Below are 9,520 nucleotides of genomic sequence, written 5' to 3'. Positions count from 1 at the left end.
AGGTACTTGTGCCTGTTCTGTACCAGTCTGCATCTGTACCAGTCTGCATCTGTACCAGTCTGCATCTGTACAGTCTGCATCTGTACCAGTCTGCATCTGTACCAGTCTGCAGCAGGACTACATCAGAAATCAGAACAAACAGCATGGAGCTTACATTCTAACAGTGGGAGATCTACACTGACCAGATTGAAATGAGTAAGACATTAAACACAATGTACACACACACACACACACACACACACACACACACACACACACACACACATACACACACGGATCAGAAGAGATAGAGCTGGAGGCAGACACAGAGGACACTGCATGTTGTTCAGTAATATCAGGACCAGCCCCACTCCAGACTACCAACCTTTCCCTTGTGATACTGTTCTTTGTTTTTTTTTTCCCCTTTTAAAGATTTATTTATTTATCATGTATACAGTGTTCTGCCTATATGTCTGCCTGAAGGCCAGAAGAAGGCTCCAGATCCAGATCTTATTATGGATGGTTGTGAGCCACCATGTGGTTCTGGGAATTGAACTCAGGACCTCTGGAAGAGCAGCCAGTGCTCTTAACTGCTGAGCTATCACTCCAGCCCCTGTTCTTAATGACTCGTCATTCATATTTTTCTCACATCCCAGATGAATCCCCAACCTCAGCTCCCACAGAACACCGCTGTATCTCCTATATCATTCAGATAATCAAAGCAGTCATATATAAACTGACTCAGACTCCTGGCTAACCTGCCTTCACAATGTCCTTCCCTCCCATCTTCCCTCGGGGTCAAAAGCAGCATCTCTGTGGACGCTATGGCAGCCACCTCCTCCTGCTGCTTGAAGCGCCACATCAGTTCTCCTCTCTAATATCTTCAACCTGTGTTTCTCCACTAGGAATTCCCCCCTGCTGTGAACAGAATCCAGGCGTCAGAAAAGCCACTCTCTCTTTACCTGTAAACACTTGTGGCTGTGTCTCCTTTGACTTTTCCTCCTAAATCAACCATTTACATTCTCAGAAGCAACCTCAGCTCTGAAAGCCGCGTAAGCCTCCAGGGTTGAAAGCCCACGCTGCTCACGCGCACAAGGCCACTCCCACTAAGAGATCTGCCCCTTGCCTGACCGTGCCAGTGGGAGAATCATAGCTAGCGGTGAGTTAGAAACGAGCCGGTGTGGTAGAATGTCGTTTTAAGGTGTGGTGCTTCTGTTCATGCTGCATTTGCTTAACTCTGTGAAGCTGTGTTACCGTGCCTGTCTCAAACACCTGATGGTCTAATAAAGAACTGACCAATAGCAAGGCAGGAGAAAGGGCAGGCGGGGCTGGCAGGCAGAGAGTACGTGTAGAGAGAGATGGCCGAGGGAAGAAGAACAAAGAGAAGGAGGAGGACTGAGGAGGACTCCAGGGGCCAGCCACCCAGCTACACAGCAAGCCACGGAGCAAGAAACAAAGAAAAGTGTACCAGAATAGAAAAGGAAAAGCCCAGAGGCAAAAGATAGATGGGATAATTTAAAGTTAAGAAAAGCTGGCAAGAAACTAAGCCAAGTTAAGGCCGGGCATTCATAATTAAGAATAAGCCTCTGTGAGTGATTTATTTGGGAGCTGGGTGGAGGTCCCCCAAAAGAGCAAAAGAGCAAAATCAAACAACAACAATCCTGTCCTACTTTGCTTTCTGTTTCCATGATAAAACACTACCCAAAAACCAACTTGGAAGAGGAAAGGGTTTTTTCAGCTTAGAGGTCCATCATTGAGGTATGCCAGGCCAGGAACTCAAGGCAAGAACCAAAGCAGAAACCACGGGGGAAGGCTACTTACTAGCTTGCTCTGAGTGGCTTGTTCTGTATTATTTTTTATACCACCCAGGATCACCTGCCCTTAGGTCTCACTGCTCACAGTGGGCTCACAGTGCCCACATCAATCGGCAATCAAGAAAATGGCCACAGTCGTGCCTACAGTCTGAGGGAGGTGTTTCCTCAATTGAGGTTTCCTCCTCCTCCTCTAGTTTGTGTCGAGGGGACAAAAATTAACAGGCACGCCGGGCGGTGGTGGTGCACGCCTTTAATCCCAGCACTCGGGAGGCAGAGCCAGGCGGATCTCTGTGAGTTCGAGGCCAGCCTGGTCTACAGAGCGAGATCCAGGAAAGGCGCAAAGCTACACAGAGAAACCCTGTCTCGAAAAACCAAAAAAAAAAAAAATTAACAGGCACAAACCCCTTTATTAAATACCCGTGGAAAATGTTTAGTCCACACTGGGAGAGTCGTGGGAAAGGATCATTCATTAATCTAATAAGCTACAAAAGTCTCCAAGTTTCTGTGTAACCACAGTTTTCAATAAGACAGAAGCAACGGTGTTACTTTCGATGAGACGCCATTTCTGTCTTAAAACAGTAATACAAGGACTGAAAGAAAATAAAAGGAGGATCTCAGATGAGTGTGGCTCGGGGCTACAGAGATCTCGTTGGCGTCTTGGACGACTTTCTCCGTCACGTTCACCCTGCCTTTTGTGCGCGCATGGAAGAGGAACACCCGGCATATTTCCCTTTAGAGCCTATTTCTCCTCCCAGAATCAATAAAATAATTCGATGCACGGTGATTGTGAGAGTTTTCAATTTCATCCGTGGGGTTACAGGGGTTAACTGGGGCTATCAACTTGACTGCGATGTGGACCGGCATCCGGAGGTATTAGTGAGGCAGGATTTCTCGGTGGGTCTGTGAAGACGTTTCCAGAGGAGACGGATGTTAGTGGGTGGACTGAGTGGAGAAGACCCACACTCAGAAAGATGGGCATTCTCCAGTCAGCTTGCTACTTAAAACAGAAGATCGTCTCCTTTCTCCCCTCCCTTCCACCCTCCCCCATTCCTTGTCGTCCTCCCCCTCCCCCTTCCTCCTCCTGCTTTTCTCTCTCTCTCCTCCTCCTCTCTCTAACTGTGCCCTTAGCTATTCTAACACTAAACTCTGTATCTCTTGGACTCCAGATTTACACTAGTGGTCCCCCAGAACAGGTACTCCACGGAAAAGAAAAATCAGGCAGAGTACTCTGCAAGTATTAGGTATGGGAGAGGCCATTTATTCCCAAGTATTTCTAGGACCTGAAAAGGCTGGTTTCGTGGTTGGCACAAAACATGCAACATAAAAAATAAAAAATAAAAAAAAGGCTGTTATGAAACACCCCTGAAGAATAGAAGCATAATATGACTTGTTCTCTCCCTCCTCGGTTAAAATGTTGGAGATGATGTTTATCATGTGGGCGAGGCTGTTGCACGCTTGGGACAGGGAGTGTCTTGTCACGAAAACTAACAAGAGAAAGAAACAAGTTTAAAATGGGAAACGAAAGAAATTAGAAGCTGGTAAGGTAAGAAGCAGGTGTGACATGGTTGTGCTGCCCCTCTGAAGAAAAGAGATGAAAAGCCCTTTGCAAGCTTGGTAGGCTTGTGGAAGGAGCCTTGGCTTTAGCAGCAGCTCCGATCCTTCCCACCCATGACTCTCGGAGGAAGAGCTTGGGCGCTGGCCTCCACAGCTGTGAGCGACACCTCCTTCCCACTCCTTCTGCGTAAGGTGGCACCAATGTCACATCAGAATGAGGGACACAGGGACTTAACAGAGGCCTCCCTTGAGAATCGCTGCCGCTGATCCTTCAGGAACAAAAAGACCATCAGAGCAAAGACTGTAGTTTTCTAAGAACAGTGAGACCGACAAAGTGAAGCCGGAATTGCCTCCTCTGGAATCGGCAAAGAACTATAGCCCACCCCCTCCTTTCAGAGCTCGGGGACTATTTTGGAAGAGGGAGTGGAAAGATTGTAAGAGCCAGAGCATGTTGGTGACAAGAAAGAAACTGTTTTCTGAACACAACAGGGTCGTTGCACATAGGAATTTGTAGCAATTGAAACAGCATGCACAAGACCTGAGCAGGCTCCAGGCAGACCAAATCCCAGCACTGAGAGGGAACGTGGGCAGAAAGTCCCACCCCTAGCTTAGAAGCTATTGACAATTGATAGCTTCTAGGAAAACGATAGTCACTTTACAGGTGTGGCCCCTGGTGAGTTGACCATGGTCCCGGGGAGGGTCACACATGGAAGAGCGTATAGTCAGCACCAACTGTAATTGATGTGTTTAAAATAAAATTTAAAAAGAGAGGGCTGGAGAGATGGCTCAGCAGTTAAGAGCGCAGGCTACTCTTATAGAGCCACATGGTGGCTCACAACCATCAGTAACTTCAGTTGCAGGAAACTCGACACCCTCTTCTGACTTCATGCAGGCAAAATATTAATACATTTAAGATAGATAAATCTAAAAACATTTTTAATAAAACAAAAAAGAGGACATAAAGTTGGCTGGGTAGGGAACAGAAACTAAATCCAGGAAGAGTTTGGGGAGGGGGTGAATATGATCAAAACACGTTGTATGAAGTTCCCAAAGAACCATTTTTTTAAAAAAAAAAAAAAATGGAAAAACAAAGAACTTCTACTGATTTCTGGGCCTTCTTTAAAACTTCCTGGGGAAGGATGTTGTACTCAGAAAGATACTACAGACTCCTGAGGAAAAAATAGATAATCAAAGTATTTTTTTCTATAACCTGTTAAACTTGAATTAATTCCTTGTCTGATCTTGTCCCTTCTAAAGGAAAGACATTGATCGTTGATTTGGTTACTCGTGGGAAAACAACGGTTGATATTTTCCCTTGCATTAGTGTTCTTAGTCTGTCTCGGTGCATGAGCCTCTACTGTTGACATGGACTCTGCTGACAAGCCAGATGAATGGTCTCACAAAACACTGCTACACAAATGTAAAACCCATTCCAGGCCCAGGGCTTATTGCAAAAGGTGTGTGTGGTGAGGGGATGACGCTATAAGATTTTAAGAGCTAGTTACACACTTTGCCCCTTGACACGTCCCTTTCTTTTTTGGTGAGAGTGAAGCTTGTAGGAATACGAGAGTTGTGAATGTCTGAACACATCTGAACCAGCTTCACTTAGGATTGAGGATTGTGAAAGTTATTTTTAAATACTGCAGATGTTTTCTCTAGCAAAGAAAAGACCCTGATAACAAAAAAAAAAATGTAGTTTTAACTACCAGCCTTACCCAGGCATGATGGCACATGACTGTCAGCCCAGCACTTAGGAGACAGATGCAAGAAGATTGATGTGAGGTCAAGTCCAGCCTGTCTCAATCCATCAGTCAATCAATACCAGTTTTAACCATGTGACTAGTTACAGAGATTAATATCCTAATTGTCACAAATACTTCCTACTTATTTCATTGAGAATATGTTATGGTGGCTGTGGTGGAACATTTTTTCTCTGTACTCTTTCTTGGTATGTATATATGTGTATAACACATTTGTTTCACACCTATTATTCTTTTATCATATAAAATAAGACTTAATTTATATTGGCATTTAAGTATTATTAACTTTGCACCATAATGTTTGAGTTTTAGCATATCAAAAGATGGGAAGCATCACCTGGGAATTTTATTTCCTCTGTGGAGAAGGGACTAGGCCTTTCGGTTGTACACCAGACAATTGTGTCCAGTTAGTGGATCTTATTGCTTCATTTGGAGATCAAGTGTGGTTCAAGGAGATGTGCATGGGTGCCCTGGTAACAAAGGGTAGACTTGCAATACTTATTTGTAAAAGCTAACCTCACTGGGTGAAGGACTAGGAAAGCATTAATTATACTTAAATCTAGCATGCACTGAGCCCATTCCTCTTCTCCTGGATGGAAACCCAGGTGCTTTGAAGTTTAGTCAGAATAATTGTTCTGACTCAGGTGTGTAAGAATGTTTCCAAAGATCAAACTGCAATTCAATAAGGTGAGCAAGGAGAAACCCTGGTTAGTGTGAGCAGATACCTTCTAATGGACTGATGTATAAACAGAGCATAAAGGCATAGTAAATGCAACTTTCTCTCTCTCTTACAGAGCTGAAATTCTCTTCTGCCTTTGTATATAAGAATGCCAATGCCAGGCCCTCTGGTCTCTGGACCCAGGACATAAACCAGCAACTCCCTCCATTCTTGTACCTTTGGCCTCATGAAGAAGCTTTCCATCAGCTTCTCTCTTTCTGAAGCCATCAGACACTGGCTGCACTACAGTGTCTCAGGCTTACCAATGCCCTGAGGACTTCTTGGTTGTCATGATTATATCATTCCATTTCTCTAATAAATCTCTTCTACTATATTTATATGTCTCTCTGGAGAATCCTAGATAAGATGTGAAGTATGGACACATTGCTTTGGAAATGTGAGCACTGTATTGTCAGTGAAAAATCCTGATATTATCTGTGAAAGGGGATTTTCTGTGCTTGAGAGCCCCAAGGTGGGAAACTGAAGACTTATATCCTCAGAAGTGATTTGTAGCCGTTATGTGGAAACACTTTGCTTCTATCTGCAGTGATCATACATTTCAAGAAATATGGGAGGGTCCTTCCAGCAATAGGTGTGAAGATCCTGCTCTCCAGTGGGGCCAGGGGGAAACCAAATGCCTATAAAAGAGGGTCAAGGAGGATGAGCACTGTGGTTCCTCTGGAGGATGATATCTAAGGGGAAGATCACCGAAAACCAGCAGATGAAAGAGTGGATGTGTCTCCTTTCTTGGAAGAAGCAACTTAGCCTGAGGATTCAAAGCCAGAAAACCAACAGCACGGACGCAGCTCAATCCCGGAATAGGACGACTCTTCCTTTTCCAAGACTGTGAGATGGACTGCCCTTCCTCGAGCTTCCAATGCCCACAGGGACATCAAAATACTGTGGTTAACAAAAGCAATTACTCCTTCGGCTTCCTTCTCTCTTCCCGTCCTAAACTTCTGTTTCATTGGTTCCAACCACCCTTTTCTAGTCGTGGAAATACAGCCCCAAAGTGCCAGGACAACTTTCTCCCTCCCTCCCCCTCTCTTTCTTTCTCTCTCTTTCTTTTTTTTTTAAATTTTCCAAGAGACTAAGCTTTAATAAGAAGAGGCAAAACACTGTGAAATGCATAATATAGTGGATATTGAGGCAATTTACAATAGATTACCTAAGGTAAGGCATTTCTTAGCATAATACGTTGAAGAAATATATATCTCATATTATTCCATAGGCTTCAAATTGCTACTACAAGCAGATTTGGAAATAATGATTATAAACAGTAAAGTGGATATGGAATACAATTAATAGAAATCAAGGATGGAAATGGAATACATTGACTTTATTTTTATGGACCCATTTTGGTCAGATGTAAAAAAAAAAAAAAAAAAAGAATATTTGTATCTGACCAAAGAAGCATGTACAGTTATATTCTAATTGGGTTTTGTTTTGTTTTTTATTAGGGCTGAACAGGACTAATTAGCATACCAAGCAACTTGTCCAAGGCCATTTAGCTTTGAGCCGCTAAAGAAACTCAAGGCAATGGGGTAGCATCCTAGTCCTGAGCCTAGCCTTAAATATTCATGGCATTGTGGACAAATGGCTTGACTGAGCTTATTTTGGGATGTTTTATTTTAAATAGTTTGTCATAGATTGAAACATAAATAGAAAAATGCAAGTTTTATATTCAGAAAAATGCTAATCATATTCATAACACTCATGTGGTATCGTGAGTCATATCCTCCTATACTGGTTTTGTCCTCCCAGTGTACACAAAATTCCTGGGAAGATTCAAACCTTATTTCTCATAATACACTGCTCCTCTGGATTCAAAATTCCATAGGGATGTGACATTGAAATCTGGGGAAAGCCAGAAACTAGAGAAAATGAAATAACACTGCATAAAACTAGGTGGGGAACTACTGATAACTGAACAAGAATTTAATAGATACACCCTCTCCTCCCAACGAATACATTTTTGTTGTATTTTTTTTTATATAATGGAAGTTTCCAAGTACTCATTAAAATGCTGACTCCCAGGTACTGAGCAAGTGCTACCTTCCAGGCACTGTCCGACAGAGACAATTATGTCTCATAACCTGGATCGTCAGCGGTTCTATTTTCATAGAGAGAAAGTAAAGTAACAGAACTTTTGTAACCAGATAAGAACTTTTGAAAAGTAAAATAACCTTTGTTTCTTTGCAGCGGTGGCAAGCAAGAAGATTTTAAACTGCCACAGAATATTACACGACTGAATATCCTATCCTATTAAAATTCACCAATTCATTTACCAAACATTTCCTGAAAGCTTCCATATAAGTAGAAATATCTTTACAATATTTTTCACTGAAAATCAAATGGCATGCTGTGTAGCATATTAAAATTTTGTGGGTATCAATGCATAGATATACACATAAGCATATTCATAAAATAACAGTCTAAACCCGTGTATAATATACTGGATAACTTCTTGGTAGGACTTGTAATCTTGTTCCCTTTTTTTAGTTATCTATTTCATGACTTTTGCAAAATTAGCAAGCAAGAGTTAATTGTAAGATAGAAAAAAATAAACAAAACTTCTGAGTTTGTGTAACAATTCATAACTATAATAGCTCTCTATGAACATTCTAAATGGTAAATGTATATGAAAGTTTAAATGGTATGAGTTTATTTATCATGAGATTAAGTGAATTATAAACACCATTTTGAAATAAGCATAGAATCTGTATTTTCAGAAATGAAAGAATGAACTGTATGCAATTATTTTGAATATGGAGGTACTTAAAATATAAACATATGTCTCATTACTGATTCGTACAAGTGAGGAAAGAACATTGGAAGAAACCAGTATTAAAACCATGTAGGCTTGTTGCCCAAAGTGCAAAGCTGTATTAGAGAAGGTAGCTTACCCAACAACCTGAACAGAATTCCTATTTCTTCTTCCTCAAGTCTAGACTGGAAACTTCCTGGGAGAATGTATTTCTCAGAGACCACATCATGTTGGATACATGGGTGACCACAGTTCACTTTACACCATTCCAGGACATAGGAAAGAGCTTCAGAAATAGGGCACAGTCCAAGACTTGCTATAGCTCCTAACATGGGTACCAGAGTCTGCATGTCGCCCTCCAGAGGGGCCATTTCCCCTTCCACATGAACCATGATCATAGTGTAGAGAGAAGAAAAACAAGAAGCAAAGTCCCTCCAATTTATCCCAGCTGGGAGTAGAGCTGGAGCCCCACCCCCATCAAACCAAGATAGAGATAAGGACATAGTCTTAAAAGAACTGAGCACACTTCTGTGTCATTGAGTTCCATGCTGTCCCTTGGCATTACGATGCAGACTCATAGAGAATGTGATGTCCCCATCATGCTTCACCATCTAGTTGCAGAAGAATGTGATGTGTCCAATATAATGTAGTGCAAAAGAAAATGAGATAACTAGAGTGAATTCCTAAATGTGACAACCGATGGTAAACAAGAGAAGCACAAAGACATTTAAAATGGCCAGATTCATTCACAGTAGCTAAGTTATGAAGTCAGCCCTCTTGCTGGTTAATAGATGGATAAATAAAGGTGCTAGACAGCTCTACTCAGTCACAAAGAAGAGCAAAATCAGGTCATTTGCCCAAAAATGGATGGAATTTGAGATCATCAGCTTAAGCTAAGAAGCCAGACTCAGACAAGCATTGCATGCTT

The sequence above is a fragment of the Peromyscus californicus genome, unplaced genomic scaffold (assembly GCF_007827085.1).
Source record: "Peromyscus californicus insignis strain IS unplaced genomic scaffold, ASM782708v3 Scaffold_14__1_contigs__length_90479793_seg_2, whole genome shotgun sequence".
Classification (NCBI taxonomy): Eukaryota; Metazoa; Chordata; class Mammalia; order Rodentia; family Cricetidae; genus Peromyscus; species Peromyscus californicus.
Note: the sequence above shows the minus strand (reverse complement) of the source record.